At 38.8% G+C, this 22,644-nt stretch overlaps 1 protein-coding gene across 5 annotated transcripts in view; it reads left to right on the forward strand.

The window, feature by feature from the left end:
• Positions 1-22,644, forward strand: part of lrp1bb (low density lipoprotein receptor-related protein 1Bb) — a 242,224-nt gene that overhangs the window by 37,873 nt on the left and 181,707 nt on the right. The gene's annotated exons all lie outside the window — the stretch shown is intronic.

The following is a 22,644-nucleotide window of genomic DNA, read 5'->3' on the forward strand; positions in this document are numbered from 1 at the left end:
TGTTTACAGCCATGTGGACTTTTACAATTCCTTATTCAGTGGCCTTCCCCAGAAATCGATTGACAAGAACTGGAAAATATGACCACATTTTTCCTGTGCCTTGCACTACCTGTGGCGGAAATTGACTTTAGACTTATGGCACTTATTTTGAGGCACAGACACGGTAAGTCTTGCTGCACCTCGTACAGTTCTGACATGCTTTCCCCCTGTAATCTTGTAGCTCGATGTGCAGTTGACTGTCCACAGGTTTAGGCGGCTTTTAATTTGTTATATTTAACATTTATTCACATATTTTTCTCTTGTTGCTTATTTTATTCTCTCAATTAAAATGTTGTAATTCAAGTGCCATTTCCTGTTCCAACAATCAGACCGATAATCACCATTCATCCGGCCTGATTCACTTCCAATTAGTAATCATCCATCAGGTTATCAGCAATTAAATAAATGTGCTGAGATAAGAGTTGTTTTCTCTGTAGCTATGTAGGAAGACACAATTCTTAACCACATCAACACTTTGTCCATCCTTTTGGAAATAACCATTATTTGGCACACCACCAGATTCACTATAATGGAACAAATCAGAAATGTGATGGTCTAGAATTGGCTTACTCCTGTCCCACTGTTCTGAAAAAGCTTGGTCTCTGCCATTTTTAATCCATTAGGTTTATCCTACAAACACAAACTGTCTGTTTTTAGGATACCGTGGATACATTTATTTATTACAGGTCAAGGTGATGCAAAGTATTTCAGTAGTGGTCATCTTTGCAGTCCAACTCTTTCATCTTTGGTTTTTAAACAGAAGCAGGCAGCAATGGAAACAGTGACATGCAGTTGTTATTGTGACTTTAAAAAAGCAACATCTGTAACTAGTTTATAAACAGTTGTGACTGAGCCGCTCACACAGAGAACCACACAGACTTTCATTTGTAATCCTGCGGCTGCATTTTAATAATGTGTGCTGACATGTTGCATTTCTAATATCAAAGCTGATTTCTCAGTGAGTGAATAAATATAGAAATGTGCATTTCAAAAGTTTGAGCAACATAAAGCTGATGTTTCTTTTTTCCAATTCTTACGGTTGACATTTGTTTTCCCAACAGAAGACAAAGGGACAGTGTAACTTTTGCCTTGTTCCTCATGGGGAAGTGATCTGTATTCCTCTAGTAAAAATAACTAATATACAAGTACTCTGTGCTCTCTTCTTAGACTTATTCTTTCCATATAACTGCTTTTCCCTGTTGCATGGAAACAGATGCATATCTTCATTGATATTTCAGCATTAGGGAGTCCTAACCCTGGTAATGAGACTGGTAAACACCATTCATTCAGCCGGATACACTACCAATTAGTCATCTATCCATAATGTTATCGGCAATGGAATAAATAGGCAGATTCAAGAGCTGGTTTTATTGTCACTGGCTTTGTAGGAATATATGACTCTTAACCCTATCATCACTTTACTCATCTGTTTGGATTTCAATTAGCATAACACCCGATTTTCCTTGTTGCATTGGAATTGATACAAAGATACATTGGTAGTTACTGTTAGTCAGCGTTTTGCATATATAAACATGTCAGAGCTTATAAATTACAAGTGGCAAAAGCTATTTCATAATGTGTGTGTATGCTTCAGTTTCCATGGGTTGTGCCTTAACACTTAATTTCATCTTCACATTAGACGGTGAGGTCTCTTCATCCCTTGAAAAACAGTCATACACATTTTTTAGTTTGGCACCGAAACAATTACTCTCCTATTGTCACATAACTTTCCGAACATTTTAGTTTTCTCGCAGGACTGGCGCAGTAAGAGATTAACTAAAACATGCAGAATATATTAATTCTAGACCTCTATCATTTCATTTCCACCCATCCCTCTGAGGATGCTCATAGCTAATTCGCCCTTGAAGCCACATTTTCCTTGTTAAGACTCGAGGGCTTCTCTTTTATCTCAGCCGTGCCTGTGCTGTTGGAGTATGCCTGATGTATGTGTAGTGAAAGGCCAAATCTTTGCATAGAAAGAAAATTGGATCCGCTGTTACATTCTTATGGAGGAAAGCATTATTTTGTATCCCAAGGATTCGCTGCTGTTGGGCAAACGTCTGCCATCAGGTAGACCAACAGCCAGGGTGTTTTTTGTAGCGAGGCTTTATTCCAAAAGACAGCACATTATTCAAAATGTGCGCCTCCACAAATTACTGGGCTGCCTTTCAGTTCTCGGTGTTTGGAGGGATATTTAGAAAGTAATACAGAAAGGAAACACCTTGGTGGTGAAATCTGTGGGGAATAACGGAGCTACAGTACATGGCTGTGTGATAATATCAAGGTACTATTAAGTGGTGGAACATAGTTTTTAAAAAGATAAGTTATTACTGTGGCACAGAGCGGATGTTTTTCAAACAGAAGGTTTTAGGAAAAGATTGAAAAATGATGGATTGATAACATTTTTTATTTGTTTCAGACACAGTTAGTCCTTTTTTAACATGTGGAAATATAATAAAATACCATAATGGGTATTTGTATTTTACACACACACACACTCATACACATGTATAAAGTATATGACTCTGAGCAATGTGCATGTGCAGCTACTTATCAGATCAAGGACAGCAAAGTGTGGAAAAGGCCCAGAGCACACTGATTGATTTACAGCTTTTAACAATACAAACAAATTTACATTTCAATACATTTGACTCCGGGGAAGTCACAGCAGTGTCAACACATCTATTAGTGTGATTATTCTCTCCCTTTGAAAATGCCGGTCAGACATGCAGAGAGGTCACAGTAGTTTCAGCCCTGAGTTGTGCGCACCACCACATGAAGCTCCAATTATAAGACGTCAGAGTCTGTATTGTTCGGAGCCAAAACACAGAGCAATACAGTTCATACTGCACTCACTGTTACTGTGAGTACACGGTAATGACTTAAGGCAAACTGGATGAGCATATTTTTATTTTCAACTCTGAGCATTTCTCGTCTGGAGGTGGTTTGGTGGTAAGAAAGCATTGTTCAGAGATTCTGGAGTGTAAATCGAACTTAAATTGAACACGTGGGGACAGTGTTCTTTTGTTTTTTTTATGTCACTCCATGCAAACAGCTTTAGAATAAACAATCTAATCCAGCAGCAAACAAATACAATCAATCAACCCATCTACTTGTATTGATATTCTTCCTTTCCTCCTGAAAGCCTTGAAAATGATGGTAGTTAACCAGGAGAAGCAACAAAGCCAAAGTAAAATAGGTTAAATAAGGATTCGAAAGGAATGAAGTAAAATCATTGTTAGTAATACTGTTAGAAAGCATTGTAACATTACAGGCTCCAGATACTAAATGAACCAAAACCATACCTCAGAGAACAAGGTTCAATCTCTTGCTTGATCAGTGTTTGATCCATAAAAAGCTGGTTGTGCGTCATGTTTTCAGACACCATGCCGCTTAGTGCACCATTAACACCATTATTGAGTCGATAGTGCTTCATAGAGTGAGAGCTGTGTATGCTTGGTTGTTAGAGGAAGCTCCTGTACCTGGACCTGTCCTGGCCACCTGATATTCTTAATGTTGCAATAAACTTAGTTCTGCAATATTGTGTTTGCACAACTGTAAGACCAACTCAAAATATCAGCAGCTCTAATGTAAAAATATCAACAGTGTGATAATATCTAGGGCAGGTTGGAGTTTTTCTCTCATAACAGATATTTGGGGACTTGAGACAGAATGAAATGCATGTAAAAAAAAATCTAACCTCAAAAGTCCTTTTACTGTGGAGCTTTGAGTCTCAGCACACGATCTTCATTCCATTCATGAAATAATAGAAGCCACAGTGAGGTGTACTCAAACTACTTTCACACTATTAAACCCATGTAATGCACATTGTTGGACTGACTGGTATTATTCAGATTTTGTGTTGCTCTTTAACAAGTTGTCATTTGGCCCCTGTTCCTCAGAATGTGATGAGGGTGGGCACGACGTTCACGTGGGAAAACATATCAGGCGGAAAAGATTGGGCACCAGAGTCACCTTGCCTGGATGGTGCTGAGGACATGGAGCTAGTGACTCATGCTGGCCCAAGGCCACTGGAGTCTATCACCTTCAGATGGCCATTTGCCCATTAGTGTAGAGACGCTCTGACTGCTGGTGCTCAAAGGCCCGGACTTATACACAGAGCAGGTGGCACGAACATGCTGCAGGGATGTTTTTACGTCTTATTTTGTGTACGATTTCCAAGTGGAAATAATCTTTCTCTCCCGATTAACTCTTAAATATAAATGTGTCTAATGTGCAGCAATCTATAGCACTTTCTTTTGACAACAATTTGATCAACAATCAACAATTATAAGGGATTTCTGAAGCTATTCTGCTTTATTTGCACATCCAAGCAGTGAACTGAAACAGATAAACAGGTGGTTGAGGGTTGGTTGATAGATGTTTGTTTTTAAAACTGCGCTGAGCTAAATTCTGCAATTGTGAATCCTAGGTGGTGTGTGGGGCTATTAATTGAGAACATCAATAACAGGCAGTGTTTTCCTCTCTCTTGAGGAGAGCATTCATCATGTGAGGTCAGTGCAGCCAGGCAAGAGAAAATAGGGCAGATTTGGTCATAGCAAGCAGGGTCTGGCTGAACTGGAAATCTCCCCTCCCCTCACCAAAGTGACAAAGTGCCATAACATCAGCCACACTTTAGTGTGAAATTACTACAGCATGTTATTGCCCGTGGTCGTGTGCATGGGTGACAAATCCAATCAGATCTTAGACGGGTTTCTTTTTTTATCATGTATCCGTTTTTGTCTTGGGCCTGAAACACATTTCTGGGTTTGTAGAATTCACCTGAGTTCAAATTCATCACTATTACAAATGAATGCAAATGCAAATGTAAAATTTGGTTTTAATTGTCTAGTATAATCAGACAGGCCTTGAGCAGTTTCTCCCAAACTAAATTCACTCCTCCTGATCAGTTTATAAATAGTCTTTTTTAAATAATCCACTTATTAATTAGATATAAGGCCTTTAAAGAGAGCTGTGTCTCAGGGCAGGGTGGAGGGTAATTCACTAGAGAATACCTCCAACTAACCAGCACATAGTTTTTACCGATTAGTGTAATTGCTGTTTGTTAGAGCAGGCCTCTCCCAGTGACATTTTATTTTTATGAATTACTTTTAATCACTTTCGATTCACCTTATTTATGCTTTTGTACTTTAGGAGTACTTACAAGCCGACAAGGGAAACTGATACCCACTTTTTCTTTGTGTGTAAAGGTTTAATTTCTCAAGGTTTTCCAATTTTAAAGCTTAAGTGTATGATGCACCCCAGTAGTTAATGCATGAGGGTGGTAGGCAAGTTAATGGAATACACCATTATTTACACAAATAATTGACACTGATTCTGTAATTTATGTAGAACTGAAATATATTGTATTCACAGCTATGCAGATCGGGATATTACGCAACCACAATATGATGAAAGTAGTAATATTTATTTTGATGCACAGATATTGCACAGACTTTTTTCTCCAGCTTGTGTAAAAGTGAAGTGAATACAGGTTTCTTTAAGTACCTGGAAAACCCAAAACAGAATCGTTTAAATATTTTGGCGATTATTTTGAAATTAACTATTGATGTACGTGCTGTTACACTGATGTCTGTGTTCCACTTTGGTGTGTCTGCTATTCGGTATGAGGACCTTCTGCAAGTACACAAGATTGTCTTAAAATAACACACACACACACACACGCGGGAGAATCTCAATTTAGAAATTATGTTCAGTCACAAAATTTTTCTAATGAAGAACACACCCGTAGTGACACTCCACCACCCAAGTTCCGATTCAGAGTGCACATACAAACCAGGCTCATGAATATGCAAGGATACACATGTGGCCCCTACATTATGTACAATACATAATGTGCATAAGAACATCTGCCTTGTATGAGTTTGTTCATTTGATACTGTAAGCACATTCACAATAGTCCTCAACTGAGGCAGACGGTTATACGCATATCCTGACGAGCTGCTATGCTATATATATGCATGTAATTCATTGTGACCCCTTGTGTTAAAACTCTCTCTGTTTGTCTTTTACTGTAATTTGAAAGGTGTCCACACTGTAAACACTGTATGATTGGTGCCAAAAGAAGGAAGACTTATCTGATTGTGACAACCTTAGTTTTCAAATGAGTTTCTTATATTTTATAATTTAGCTGTTATATAAAGATGGATGGACCTTTAGTCAGATGTTTAGATGGTAGTTAACATTTTGAAGATAATCATCCAGCACAGTCATCATCTTCACGTGTTAATCCAAATATGACATCAACAGTGTTTTTAATGGGAAACAGCTTAATTATATACAGTATCAATCAAATATATATATATATATATCAAATATAACTGCACCCAGGATCAAACCGCGTCTCCTCTAATAGAAGTGTGCAGCTGTTAATACTTAAGAAGTATGTATAGAGGTACACACTCTTCTTAAAGTGATTTGTGTTAATTTTGTACTACTGTCAGTGTAGTTAAGCTCATGTAAATGAGATTTATTCACATCTACGGTGATGGTGATTGAAAAATGTGCAACAAGTAAACCTACCGTGGTTAAATTGCAGTGCATTTTCCATTGACTACAGAAGCATTGTCTGGTTTGCCTCATGATGAATCAAATAGGACACTAATGAATTGGTCTTTTTATTGTCATTAAAAGTGAAACATAGGACTCAGGGAAAGCACAATCTCTCATATCTGTCTTGATCCTTCATTGTCAATGCTCAAGGCCAGCAGCGTTTAACACAACATTTCTATTATTTATGTTGTTGATTAAAGCTAACGTAATAATAGCCTTGTAATTAATTACAAATTCTGGCAACACCTCCATCAATGTGTTTGTGTGTGATTATAATACATGTTGCTATTGTTAAAATTCACATCAGACATGCTCCATAAAGACATTAACAAGCTTAAATTAAGAGGTTTTTAAATTTACATTCATTTCATAATCTACAACATGAATAGAATTATAAATGGATGAATACAGTAATGTGTGCCCACGACACAACATTACAGCAGAGGAATTGGAGATGAGAAACCACAGTATAGAAATGGCACCCATTTATAGAGTACAGTGCTTAGTGCAGCAGTGTGGCTGCAGCAGACATGTTTTCAATTATCTGCTGAGATTACTTCATAATTTAAGATAAACTTTATGGCCAACTGTGAGCAGCTACTTCACAGGGAGCAGTGGGGAGCCTGGTGTATCTGGTCATCTGTGTAGACTGGTGTGCAAAGCCTCCTTGTATTCTCAATTAGATCAACCCCTCGTGCCTCTCCATCTCCACCCTCTTATCCAAATAAGATCACTTCTGGTTCCCAAAAAATAAATAAATAAGTGTAATGGAAATGTAATGGAGCCAAAAATGCCACTATCAAGGCTTCACAACTGCATTTCACAAACCAATGGGTGACTTCATGGTGGTTTGACACCCGGGTCAAGCCACTATCCCGGCCCCACAACAGTAGTTAGTGCAAACGCTTCCATTCCCCCCCATCCCTTTCAAACAACCCCTTCAACAGCTCTGACCTTAGCCATTGGATTGTTAAAATGTAATTCAAAGCACTAATTACAAAGCATCAGCACTGCTATTACCTTCCTGGTGTGTATTATTACTTTGCATAAATCTAGCTTGAGATTGAGGGGTAGTAGCTGTGTGCCAGAGCAGTAAATGTCATTGGCTGCAACACTGCATGACTGTGTTCTCTGTGCTTTCTCTCTATTCAAAATTACATAAATTGAGATCAATGTATTATTAATGTGAAAGAGTCTTTTCTTCAGTGAGGCAATCGCGGATAATGTGGATGGATAATTAATAGTCCGTCAAGATATCAAATATCATTTTAGACTATAACCATGGTAATACATTTTAGACTGATGTCCCATGCCAGCCGGCTACCAAGATAAAGGATATGAATGGGGATTTTCTAGGTGTGTGATCTGGCTTCGTCTCCGACAGCACGGCTTTATCTGAAGTCATTCTTAATATAAGTTAGAGCAGTCATCGCATTGCCTTAAGTTCTGTTTTCTGAGAATTGTAGTAAGTCTGATTGTAAGGGTTGAGATTTTAAGGCCATTAAGATCATTGTGGCCTTTGCATCCCTGTGATGGGTGAAGGGGCTTCAGAGCTTATAGATAAATCAATAACAGTCCTGAGTTTAGTACAAAACTGCCATTTAATAGCTAATCTTTTCTCATTTTGTAATACAATTAAGTCCACGATCCCTTGTTATAGCAAGGATGTTTTGCATATACTTTTACACAGTGTACTTTAAGTCCTAAAATTCTAATTCCAGTCAGATGGACTTTTTCTTGCTCTTATTTTGTTGCACTTGGTGTTTAAACCATGATAACTTGCACACAACTTTTCATCTTGTTTCTTCTCGTCTTCCAACTTTGTTTTCATACCTCACAAACCTCTTGAGGACTGAGACTGATATTTTCATTTTCACTATTGTCAGTCAGAAACCATCTTTGGGCAAATTTGATTTGACGTGTACTTTGATTTTTGTATTTTGGGGCATGTCCCATCAGCTAACATTGAGGGGGCGGTGTTTATGACCTATACTGCTGTCAGCCATCAGGGGGGCATCCGGATGTTTTAGGGAGCTGTCAAATTGTCCATCTTTTATATACAGTTATTACTCTAGACCCTCCTGCTTCAAAGGATTCATACTGACATGTTCTCTCTCAGTGTTGGTCTAAACCTTACAATAAAAGTTGAATGATTTAGGGGGAGAAAGTGACTTAAAGTAAATATTCTATTAAAGCACGTTGTCAGGACGGCAGAATACAGCAGCTTACTGTGAGAATAGTCACTTCACAGCTACATTGGCTAACAGATTGGAAAACCCAGTTGTACAAACCAAAGTTATTCATTAAGTGAAGTCATATGTTGAGGCTAGTGGCTCCACACCTGTTTCCTGGGTAGACAAAAAACAACACAGACATTCGGTGAAAATGAGTCATGTTTTGCATGATGGGTGTGAGTATTAACTGTAAGGTTTATTTTTTCCTGCAGGATTTAAGTGAGACAGCTTTCTTTGCCAAAATCATTCAGACCATCAGCTGGAACACGGCTTTGACATCTCGTACCTAATGAGATCTTTATCAAAGCAGCCTTTTCACAGCCTTTCATGAAATATGTATACGCTTAAATTCAGGTGTTGACATGATTTTTCTTTTAGATTTCACTGAGCATATGTTATGTGCTTGCACCAGTCAATACCGAACTAAGTCTCCAACTTTGAATCTCCTTATATTACATCATCGCAGTTCTTAGGCAAAATTACCCAAAAGAAGAACCCATCCATACTCACAGAAGCAACTGCCCCCCCCTCCCTTTTAAAAAAAACATTCATTCACTTTGAACAACTTCAATTTTGAAGAACTGTTTCATGTCTGCTTCCAACACCCCACTGTGCTCGCACTGCATTGGCATCACAACTGTGTCTTGGAGGAATACCAAAATACCGGGCCTTATTCGAGCCCCACAACACAGCTACTAGCTATCTTGTTCCTCTGAAAAGCAGCCGTGAAACAACCCGTAGCTTATGTTTTGACATCACTGACAGGCAAGCTTTAAAGAATCCCAAGAAGGGAGATAACAGAGAAGCACAGAGTACATTTAAAATTGTATTTTATTAAAACGGTTAATGTCACTCTTGGCACTGTTTTGCATTATCTCTGGAGTTTAATTCCTCAGATATAACCTGATAAGAAAATAAATAAAAAAACTATATTTATAATATATAATACAAAGTATTCATCTTTTTCTTTCACATTTCAGACATGGGCATTTTTCAGGCATTCACGGTTTGATGTCATGGCCTCCTGCTAAACAAAAGTAGCGAGAGAGGCTTAAAAAAGAGCACCCCCATTATGCCGTCCTACAGACTTGGTATCAAAGTGCTGTTATCATATTTTTCTGTTTGCCACACAGCGAATGAGTTGAGCACCCATACAAGTACAGAACCCTCTCTTTACTTGTCAAGATTGAAAGCTTGAAAGCCTTTGCCATCCTTCTGAGAAGTGGAATTGCTATCATTTGTCTTGCAAAGCTTGAAAGCTTTCAGCTTCTTTTTTCCAAGGAGAAATTGCAATAATTAATTGAACAACGCTGAGGTATTTAACGAAACTAGCAAAAATGTCAGCGAAGAGAACAACACCAAAAAAAAATCAGCCCTAACTTTTCTTAGACGCTGCATCCAACAGATAAGTATGCCTCTTCCTTTAAGATTTACCGATGCTCATTGATCATCTACACAGGTATAGAGTATTTGCTATCACTCTATACACATAAGAGTCAGTGTGTCATTGTTGACTTTTTTCTAAATTACTTGGGCACACATGGTATGAGCCTCGTCCCCGGCAAATGTGAGTGTCACTCTCAATTAGATGCCATTAAAAATGCAGAAAGTAAACGTGACTTCCACAAGGACCTGAAAGAATCAACACCTTCCCAAGCACTTTGGCGGCAAAAGTGAAAGTTGACACTGCTCCTGATTTCACAAGCTCTCCCTCGGAGGAAAAGATGAACTTAAGCTGAAAGGCCTATATTTTATCTAAAGCATCTTTCAGTCAGTTACAGTAGTTTTTCTCGAATATATTGATCTGTACTCCTTGGGAGCTGTGATAAACCTTTTTATTGGTTCTCATTAAACCGTGAAGGAGCACAGCAAGATGACTACGTCTTGGTTTGGCTTTGTGGTCAGAGTTTTCCAACCGACTCTGCAGTTTTCCCTCCATCTATAACAGAATCTTTGCTTTGCAATGTTCTTTTTAAGGCACTGCCGCAGCTTCCTGCAATCCTGATGTGGGTGTGATATGAATATTTTGCTGACAAGGTTGACTAGTGTACAACAAAACCCAACTGACAAACATGTTTCCCCCTTTGTAGGGAAACCCCTGAAGAGGACTTGCACTGAGTTCAAACCTAAATATTCCTCTTACATTTCAAGGTTGCCAACCACTAGAACATGTTAGGGACATATCATTGGCTGTGTACCTTGGTGTCATCGGGTGTTTTGGCCTGTCAATCACAAGACACCCTTTGCTAAGGCAGGATTCTGCAGTCCATAATGTTTCATTTATGGTCGAGAGCAGGGCTTGTCCATGTATGCCCAGTTCTTCGAGCAACCTTGAATACTAATCTTTAAAATATTATATTAACTCCAGTATTTATCTTGGATTAACGGTGCAGGTGCTGTGATTTTTCTGTTTTAGCCGACTATTGGATCTCATTAGTAAACCTACACTTGACTGTCTTTCTAAAACAAAGTTATTACAGGTAACAAGGTCATGCGGCTTCATCTTTCCAACCAGTCACCACCGGCTTTGCCATTAACTCTGATTCTGTTGGTGGCATAGCCATGACCTCTTGTAATTTGTTTTTGTGAAGTAGTGTGAAGCTGTGGAAACTTTTCTATCACTAACCTCATTATTTTGCATTAGATAGCTTGGAGGCCAGAGGGGATTAATATTGTAACAGGCTATGGATGGCTTCATAAGTAAAGCTGCATATTAGATATAACAGAGAGGTGACAGAGGCAGAGAGGAACAAGTTGATGGAGGTGGAGTATGTTAGTCAGCAGTCAGTTATTGGCTTAATCTTCTGTGTCTTTATCTTTTGGTAAACAACAGATACAGGACATGTGTTTTTCTATTGATCCACTGGCCCACAAAGTCTGTAGTTTTGTGGTCACGTCTTTGGGGGGTAATTGCTATAGCTTAAGTCCCGGTGTTGATAGATTATCCTTCTCCTGTGGTCGCACCACATCAAATTTAACAGACTACTGCTCCCACAAACCTTTGCCACACTTTATCACTGTTATGTGGAGAAACCCAATGGTTCTCTTCAAATATTATTAGGGGTTTGGATCGAAGATATGAGGACGGTACAATAATTCAGTTCTGTGGGACTGTTTATTTGTGGCTCTTTTTTATAATTTGTTGGTTGAAATCTGTGATCCATTGTGTTCCTTCCAAAGATATAAAGACAAACACAGGGTGAAGTGTTTTCAAATCTGCTCATTGTGCCATATAAATGAACATGAATTGCTGTTTTCCCCACTCTGCTATCTACTAACAAGTACCGTGGGTCTCTTTTTAAAAGCTTTTGAGCTCACTCCTAGTGGCTCTTTTGAGTTGTTGGGTTTTTAAGGTACAACGAGAATGTTACGTACCAATTTGCTGCACGGGGCTTTGCTATAGTTTAGTTCAAAGCTATGTGTATCATGCTGTTTAACTTTTCTCCCATGCGTTCTCAACATATTAACCCAAATTCAAAGTTGATGACAACCTTGTTAATTATCTGTGTAAAGGTCATCTACCAAGTAATGAGGCAAGTTACACAATTCCACCACCATGACAAAATGGTCTTGGTAATTTCGAGGAATAAGGTCACACTGTTGTTTTCACACTTAATTACACAGGAGAGTGAATAAAAAAAAAAAAGCTCTTACTGGACATTATTTTGCATTGATGTGGATTGGTTATAACTTTTTGCTCTGACATAGCTGAATCACATCAATCACGTCATGTTCTCTTTCTAGTTTGTCATTTTCATAGAGGATGAAATGAGCCTAGAAAGCTCAGTTCACATGTGATGGCTGTTGAAAATGAGTGGAAACATGTAATTGGACTAATTGAATTTTATCTCGCATGCAGTGAATATTTGGGTTATTCATTCTCATCCGGGAGTGATCATTACCACGGCACGTCAAAATAGATGTTTCATAATCTGTCTGTTTTGCATGATGGCACACATCTGATGACCTTTCTGTTTTATTTCCTGTACCACATGTCATGAATCACAGTCATCGAGATGTCACAGCGTTTTTTTCCCTCCACAAGCTGTTCTGTAGCGAGAGAGGAGGAGATGCTTAATAGTCTCCCATTGCCTTCGCTCCACCTTCAGCATTGGACACACCAAATTGATTTTAATCAGGCGATAAAGCAGAGCTGATCCTCCCTCTGTTGACTCACTTTCATGCCCCAAAGAGGCCGACCCGATTGACTTTCCCTGATGGATTCTACTCATAACTGCCGATAGCCCTGTTCAATATGTACAATCTCCTTTTATTTTAGTTGCATTCGGAAAAAGACTGATACTGTATTGGTGTTTGCTGTGAGGTTTCAGCAGTTTATTTAATTCAATTCCTGTCCTGTTGCTGAGCTGCTGCTGAGGAAGAAAAACGAAGCTCGAGTCTGAATGTGAATGTTTTTTTTCTCCTAAAAGCTTATTCTGGAATTAGCTTGGAAAGATCCAATAACACCCAAATGACCCTGAGATAATCAGCCTCCCTGTCTTACTCTCAGACACCTTTATTTATTTAGTGATGCCTGTAAATAAGTAGCTGCACTGGGATGTAATTACTAAAAATACTGGTGTTGCACTGGTGTTCACTGACAATTAAAGGACACTTATTTTAGGATCTGAGTATCCAAGAATTGCTATTGTATAAACTAAATATGCACTTACCTCCCCCCAAGGAGGTTATGTTTTTGTCTGCATTTGCGTTTCTGTCTCTAGTTAGTAAGATTTCTTGATGAATAATATCAAGCATGGGGACTGATATTTATTAATGTGCAATAGAGGTGCAGATCTGAATCAAATTATGAGACTGTTGGGCTTTGGTGGATGTATGCACTCATTTTGTGCCCTTATAGTTTTCAAAGTGGAAAATATTTAGATTTAAAACGTTTAAATCTTCAAACTAGCAGTCAACTTGTTTATATTTTGTTGAGGTTTTCAGACTGTAAATAGTTTTCCCCCCCATGTGCTCAACAGTTGTATGATGAGTTTGACTGTAACTGCACTTTCATTATATTGTACCAGATCCTAAAACAAAACAAACTGAACGAAAAAGTTCTAGTAGACACGACTTCCATCTTACATTAGATCCCATCTGTTATTTTATTTAATTTCCCAAATGAAAAGCTATCGCATCTGCATAGAGTAGACTCACACAATCCTCCAAGCTGTGATATCCATGGTTCCACACTGACTTGTTATTTCAAATGTGACCTTAAAGCCAAGTTAAGAGGCAGCTGCGACCAGTCGTCAATATATTGCCCCCTTGTCCATCTTGGCATATGTTTCAAATTGCCTTTAAGATTTAAAGTCCCTTAGGAAATGTTTGTGTGACCAGAACGTTGCAACAACTGCGGGTAGTAACTGTCACTGTGAGCTATGTGCTGCAGATTCACATAGTGGGTTTGTAAAAACACTGTAAAAAGCCAACAAGTGGTCATAGGTCATGATCAAGAACCACAGAGGCCTGGTTTTGCTTTTTTTACGTTCAATCAGGCCTTGCACATAAGCCAGTGACATAAATTACATCATAAATGTGTAAAAAGGCTGCTGTTCTTGTCCCACAGCTTTGCAGAGAAATCGTTTCTCTTCTCGGAAGTGTTAATGGAGCCAGATTAGTCTTTGCTTCAGGCCGAGATGTGGAAAGCACTCCGTTCTCATCTTTGTTTAACAAGTAATGTGTGTTGCTTATCATTCCCTTACTTTCATTAGCTTCAGGACCTACGGCAGCTACTAAACACACAGTGCACCCACTTATATACGCATTGGCATGTTAATACATAATTAATGCATTTGTCCGCAAACTGGTTGAAACTCCCACACCATTTAAATTTGTAATGTGTAGCAGATTTGTTTATTTACATGAAAGTCTCTCTACTTTTACAAAGTTTGACACCCGACGTCTGTCTCATTTTTATAGAAGCATCCTTTTAAATCCTTGTTTAGGAAATTGGTTAACTTATAGCTTTCCTGCAGCGGTGTAAGTAAACACAGCCTTGAATTACTAATGCAACCAAGTCCTACAGGTGCCCTATAACTGTTGTTGATGACTTAAGAGCCTCTGTCTCTAAAAAAGCCAGTGTTGGAACAAAATGTTACAACACCCTCTGGGGCATGATATGGACAGTACTCAGCTGCAGGAAGCAATATATTTAGAGTCGTGAGAAAAAAAGATAAGTAACAAAGGGAGACAGCCTGATTGGTCATGGGATCAACCTACAGCAAGATAATGAGAATTCACATAATGGAAGAGCAGCACAGTCTTCAGACTTTAACCCCTCAGAGCTGGTTTGAGAATTTGAGCTTGTAAACGGAAATAAATATCCAAAGTTTGTATTAATAAATCGCCCTCTGTAGACATCTAAAATAAAAATAAAACTGAATCTATTTTACAGGCTTATAAAGGTTAATTTGAAAATGAAATCCTTTACTAGCAAAACAAAACAATACCAACTATACTTTTACACACTTACACCTGAACCAGTGCCCAATGTCCACTGTGGTTTTCTGTAAAATCTTCAGTTTGATGAGTTTAAGTCAGACTTTTTGTGTTATTAGTGTTGACCTAGAATTGTGGGCATTAAGATATCATATATTTAATGTGAAAAAAGACAAGTCACTAAGATAAGGTTTAGCTGCTGCTTCTCGGTCTGGCTTATCAACTTCAAATCTGCTGCAATCACAGTTTCTAGAGGTGAAGCTGTAGGGGGGGACTGCACAATCCCAGAGAGAACGGCCTTTAGCCAGAGCATCTGTTCCCTCAAAGCATCACATCACTGGAATTTTAACACATTCACACTCAGTCACAGAGTCTAAATGATTAGTAAGTGAAGTTTAAGTTAGAGAAAATATTGAGAACCAACAATGTCAACACTGACAACCCCCCCCCCAACTGAATCGTGATCTGCCCCCAAATGATAAATCATATCGGTAGATCAATAGTGATGTAATTATTTTAGATTTCTCTCCTGTCTGCAGAAGTGTGTGTGTGTGTGTGTGTGTGTGTGTGTGTGTGTGTGTGTGAGCCCGTCTCTGTCTCTCTTCACACAAACTGAAATGATCACATTTATTTAGTTATTAATCGATAATGTCGGAGCATGAATCCGGATCATTCCGGTCACTTTGACCCTGATGTCCTGGCTTTGCGCGTCATGTCTCGTCTCATGTTGTGTGTAGCAGGTGAACTTCTTTTCAATTTGTTACAATACATGGCTAATAAACTCTCGAGCAAATCAAACAAACACAAAGTAAACTTCAAGTACTGTACGTGTCCTAATAACTTCTGATTAGTGATGGTGTTTATTAACGTGTCAAGTGAGCGCAGGTCAGGGGGGGAGTGAGGAGAGAGGATAAGCGACACGGTAATACAGCACAAACGTGCCCTCACATAATGTGCGTCTGCCCTGATCCTGAAGCAGCTGCGACAATAATTTTTCTCTGCAAAAATCACGTTTTTTATCCACCTTTGACATGGTTGTGCTCATACTTAATCTGTATCATTTAGCTGTGATAATTAATAATAATAATGCTGCATTTAATTGAACTAAATTTTATTCGTATTGTATATTTTTAAAGCACCGTACCTAAGTTGTCTCTCTGCTGTTATTGAAGTTGATGCTGCATGAAATTATGCCTCTTAGCTGCTTCAGCCTCAGCAGTGTTGAAGTGTCTGTGGCTTCCCTGGGGATTCTCAGATTAGCTGACATTCAGGGATCTGTCCAGACATGTCACTTCACTCGACAGGGTCAATGCTTAATCTGTTTATAAAATATAGTTTCTACATTCATGTTAATTTGAGTCTTAACTGGTTTGAACTGTTGTCACACACACATCTATTTCATTTAATATTAATCAATTTATCAGCCACTGGGTCATTTATCCAGTGATCTTATTGTAAATGCAACAAATTCTGCAAATCTTGTTAGGTTATTTTTCCTCAATTACATCAGTGTGTGGACGTAGTAGAAGCTAAACAGCTGGGTTAGAGTGTCAAGACACCAAGATGTCTTGAAGCTGAAGCATTGAAATGATTGAAACTTCATTTATTGAGTAGAAAGGGTTTAACGTACACATAGTTGTACCCAGAGTTTTCGGTATGAGCCTTTCGGTTCGGCGCTCATGTACTGAACAAATGCAACCACTGCAGGTGCAGAACTTATTGCGGGTTTTAAATAAATGATGAAAGTAATCAACTTTGATTTACTTTAAATGTACTGAAGCTAGGTTGCAGCCAGTTGTAGCAGTGTTACAGACTGTATTACAGCCATTATCATTAACAAAATAAGAGAAAAAAAGTCCAAGTATATATATATATATATCTATATAACCGATCTGTGATTTTTGTGTAACCCTCCTTTTAAAAAGAGTTTACCCCTGAGACTCCAGAAGTGTTTAGTGCATCGTTGTGAGTAGATAATGACTGAATTTTCATTTTTAGGTGAACTATCCCTTTAAGAGATAAAGTCATTTACCCTAAATTTGAGCCTCTTCCCTGAAAATAGATTATTAACCCACATATACCCTCATGATTTATATACAAATGACTTCCGTCCCACTTCGATAAGGTTTAGAGTTTTACTCACAAGAATAATGCATTTTGCTCCAAGATGGCATTTTCTTCAGTTCCCGGTTCACAGCACAGTTTAAACAGTTATACTGCTATCATGGCTAATAAGGCTTCTTTATATTGTGATTCACATTGGAAGAGACACGTCTCTCCGTTTCTAATGGAACAAAACTAATCAGATTCCCAGCTGTGCAACTTCCACTGAGGAGAGGAGTGGAAAAACTCAAATAAAGGCCAAGTCCATAGTAATCACATGGTTCTATGGTCCAGTTTGCAGCCAATGAGACAGAAATGCCACATTAGCAATGTGTAGGGTTATATTAAATCATATAGAGAGTTAAACCAATTTGGCCTTTTATTGGACGATTCATTTTTGCAGGTTGACAACTATTCAATATCTTATCTTACGGTACGTTTACAAAAATACACAATTCAAAATATTGACTGTTGCAGAAGCTGTGGTGTTGTGTTGTATTTGAATCTAAAAAGAACTAAGACAGGAGACTTGCAGCAGATCGCTTTTTGAGCCGTCGTTTCTCTGGGATGGAAGGATGCATTTGTCGGCAGCATTTGAAGGAGCCTTAGAAATTGGACCATGGGTCTAGTTGCACTACTGTGACTCAATCGGTCTTGAAATGTAGTGCCTGAAGGATGCAGATTTACAATAAGACAAAGGCCAATATTTATTTTCCTGTGAAGATGTCCTTCAACCATGTCTGAAAACTGCAAAACATACTGCATGGTAAATCAGTCTTTAAGAAAATAAGTCTGTGAGGCTCATCCCGCCTTTTATCATTTGTTTTATCTCCTTTATTAATTACTTCTTCTAAATAGCTTAATGGTCAACTTGATTAAAATCAACTCCAGTGTGTGATTAGGCAGAAATTAAAATATAACAAACCCCAACTCATTTTTTGTGTTTACATATATATAAAATTATATTTTCAATTTGGAGTTTGGGGATTCAATGATGAAATGTTGCTGCAGTTGAAGTAGGTGATATTTTGGTACCATTGCTGAATTTCAATTTATTCTTGTTTGCACACTTTTAATGAGGTTAACTTCGTGGGAGTTTCAAGGTGGATATGGAGTTGTTGGATAATGGACGGCTCGATGAGTGTCTGCTGTGGTACAGTGACGGACAGTGAGGATGTGATCTCCTCCTATAACAGCTCTCACTCCACTCCGATAATGCAGTTTAATCTGGAGGCTACACCCAAGGCACTGACATGCCCCACAGAGTATCAGCCAGCATTGGACAAACTCAGTGGGAACCTTGACTGGCACTTCACCCCTCAGTGATGACAAAAACCCTGTCTGCTTAAGCAGCCATTACTCCACCTGATTGGTAATCATGACATGGAGTGAGACATAAATCCCTCAGACTGCTCCTGGTTAGGATAGAGGTCTTTGAAGGAACATGGTGATTAGGTGACCTTGGGTGGAGCACGGAAAGGGAGCCAGGCCAGGGGAAGCTTGGGGGGGTGGGGTTGTTCTTTTCTATTATTGGCAGTATAATGACACATTCTCATGCAAATGAATTGCACACGTATAGGCCACAAGTCAGAGAACAACTCAGAGCCCTTTAAAATGTGTAGACGGATTTCTTGTCAGAGGAGTTTAAATTACAATTCATCTCAATGGTCTCATCTGCCTCAATCATAGTTTGTTGTATTTGCAAATTGTGATGTAATTTAGCCAACATTAATTTGTGCTGTTTAACACACACTGTTGTAGAACAATGGCTGCCCACACACTGACTGCGTTTACATGTGCACTAGTATCCTTCCATGTGGTTTTTAAAGTATCCTGTTTCTGTGTTTAAGCATATATGTCATATCCTGATATCAGTATCTGGGAGAAGTCCTTAGCCTGCTTTTAATAGACCCAGTCTACAAGCTGGATTACTCCGTAAGTAATCCGGATACTGGTGCATGTATACATGTTATCCTGGTTTTTGACCACAGCAAACTACGTGTGGAGGCGTGGCTTCAGCTTGTGACACACAGCCGGTACAAGAATGCCCTTCTTGTGCAGAAATTTTCTCTCCATTCTGTGTCACTGAACTCCGTCATGGCGACACAATCCCAGAGGTCACGACTGCGAACCCTCATCCACTACGCCCTGGTTCTGTGCAGTGGTAGTAACAGCACGACACCAGCCAAAGCGGAGAATATGTTGAATATTTGTGGTCAATCTCGTCTCCCATTGCTGGTAATAAGCCAAATCTTTAACATAATGTTGGAATTTAACAGCCACCATTCAGGAATCAAAATTGAATGTTGGTTACAACAAAGGAAACATCACAGGCCATTGCACAAACAGCCCAGTTTTGGGTAACATGGGTAACGGGAACACTTTTTTGTACAATGTTGTTCAATCTCCTCACACTGCAGTTACTGTAATCACCCAGATGTAAGAAGAGACTTTCATTCCTTAGCAAATATTACATTTGTGTCGACTGGTAATAAGCTTATTATGTCCAAAACAACACATTCTTCCTGCTAGTTCACAGAAAAGTGGCAGGTCTGAGATTAAGCAGCAAAATGGCTTTTATTTACAGTTGTTATCAGTAATGAGTTTTAGGATTTTGTCGCTCAGATCAACGCTGTAGTGCATACGCACTTAGCAAGGTTTGTTGTGAGAGGTGTCATAAAATAATGAGACGAGGACTCGGTGGCAGAGAAAGAGGCAAGAATTTAATCAAAGTAATTCGTGTTTTTTGTCACCTCTGGAAAACTTTTAGAAGGAAATCATGATATATGATATATATAAAAAAATATCCCAGGCTGTGGCTCAGGGGGGAGAGCGGTCGACGTCTTACGAGAAGGTGGTCGGTTTGATCTCAGTCTTCCCCATTCTGTATGCCAAAGTGTCCTTGGGCAAGATACTGAACCCCGGAATTTACCCTTTTCATAGAGAAAGTGCTGCAAATAGATGCACCGTATGAATGTGTGTGAAAGTGTGAATGCCAAAATTGTTAACTGCTTTGAGTGGTCATCAAGACTAGAAAACCCAATATATATACAGACCATATAACATTTACATATTCTAAATACACTTAAGTAGCAACATGTAGCAGTAAATCATGCTTTTTAAGATTAATTGGCGCAATGTTAAGATGCAAAGGCAATTTTAATTAAATAGTAAGTTATTTAACATAAAAATAACTCAAAAAATGCCCAAATTACTTGTAATGTTGTTGTTTATTTGCGAATGTGCTGTAAGGTAAAAGGGCACCGTACAGCATACAGATTCAAATTGTTTTTATGAGTCACTCATTGTTTACTGGTGATGGGATTTATGCCGAGGAGCAGGAGGCCATTCTGCAATTGTATTCTGAAACTTTTCATGTGGTGTTCGCTTTCAATAATTTGTTGACATGCCCCTGCTGTTGTAGAGAAAATAAAAGTGACCTCACTCTGTGCTGAAGGTCAGGCAGTATCTAATGAAAACCCCAAAGTCTTCCAGCATTGATTTCTTACCCATTTCATGGCTAGAATGCAGAGTTGTTCAGCGTTGCCATGGGGGATGGCCCCGGGTACGAGCGGGCGTTTCCTGGAGCCTGTTAAACCTCCGATTCTGTAAATATAATTACCTCTCGCTCTTACCACATCCTTTCCTCTCTCTTTCTCTCTTTCTCTCTTTCTCTCTATCTCTATCGCTCTCTATCCTGAGATGGCTTTGAGATTTCTAAGAATTCCCTTTTTTTCTCCTCTACAATCAACAAGGAGGGATGAGTGCTGCAGAACTGACACGCACATATAATTGTGGGCTTGCGTCCAGAAAGTGCTGTGACATTCTGAAATCGTTCATCAGTCAGCGTAGTCACGGTACTCTCTCTAGTCTCCATATTCTGATCAGACTTGACGCGGTTGACATTTAAGTCTAAATACCACATGGTGTATGTCACTGCTCGTGATACGCTTGTAATAAAGATTCATTATGCAGGTGAGACTTCATTGAGATGCGCCGCACTGCACTGCATCTTTTGGCAGATTCAAGATATGGAGACCAAATGATTCTGTTGTTATACTTAATAACCTGCTTAGCTGGGCTCATAAACCTGTGCTTATTTATGATGCATGTGCGACCTGCAACTGGCCACAATGCCAAGTCTGCTGTGAACCTGTAAAAGGGTTTAAGGTCACTCTATATGTGCATGGGTTTCTAGTGTGTGTGTGTGTGTTTGTATGCATGCACTTGCAGAAGAAAATATTCCAAGTACATTTTAATGTCTGTGCCACAGTACACTTGTCCTCAGAAACTAGTGAAAAATGTATTTATTCATTTGACTCATGTTACAAAACCCATGAATCCCTGAGCAGAATATTCCGGCCTCATATACTCCGGCCTTGAGGAGTTTTTTTTTTTTTATATATTTATTTTTTCCACATACTTCAGCTACTCATTTGACACATTTCCCTATATTATATCGATATATATCTATATATAGATATATATATGATCTGAGTGTGAAATGAGAATGAGTGTGTATGATTTGTACATAACCTTTGAAAACCCAGTAACTAATTCGTCATTCAAGTTTTGTGCAGGTGTAGAAATGATTTGTATTTGTTAAAAAAGGGTCGGAATAAAGTTGGTGAACAAATTGTATCAGTGGTGAAGTTACACATAGTTTCAAAGATATATATTCAAAGAATCCAGAGAGAGGGCAGATCCTTTTGTTGCCACAGTGTAGCAGTCGTAACCTATAAACACACCCATCTGGGTCATGGAAGGACGCTGCCCCTTCATTCATGAAAATCTACTTCACCTCTCAGGACCTTCAGTTTACATGAAGGTAGCGAAACCACCCTCTGATTGGACTCTGCTTTGTAATTGGATCCGGTTCAGGTGTAAAGACAAAGTGTGCACTTGTAACAGTCTCACTCTGTGTGGTAACTGTGAGGGCTGAGCTTTACGCATGGTTTTGTACTTTGTGTCTGGACAGAATTCCACCAAGACACTTCTTGTTTTTTTTTTACAGTATCTTTGTGTAACATCTGCAATCATTTCAGATATTGATCATTGTTTCATTCTCTCTTTTCCTTTTCAAATCTTTAACTACAAAACCTGAGCATCACTCTACACATTATTTTTGCAATTGTTTCCAATCCAAGAGGCTGGCAGGCTGGTATCTTTGCTTAGCTTCAGAAACAGAGAAGCAGCGTGATAATCAGTTTAAATAGTTGTATATTATTTGTTGGACATATTATTTTTCACG

This window comes from Hippoglossus hippoglossus, chromosome 21 (assembly GCF_009819705.1).
Source record: "Hippoglossus hippoglossus isolate fHipHip1 chromosome 21, fHipHip1.pri, whole genome shotgun sequence".
NCBI lineage: Eukaryota > Metazoa > Chordata > Actinopteri > Pleuronectiformes > Pleuronectidae > Hippoglossus > Hippoglossus hippoglossus.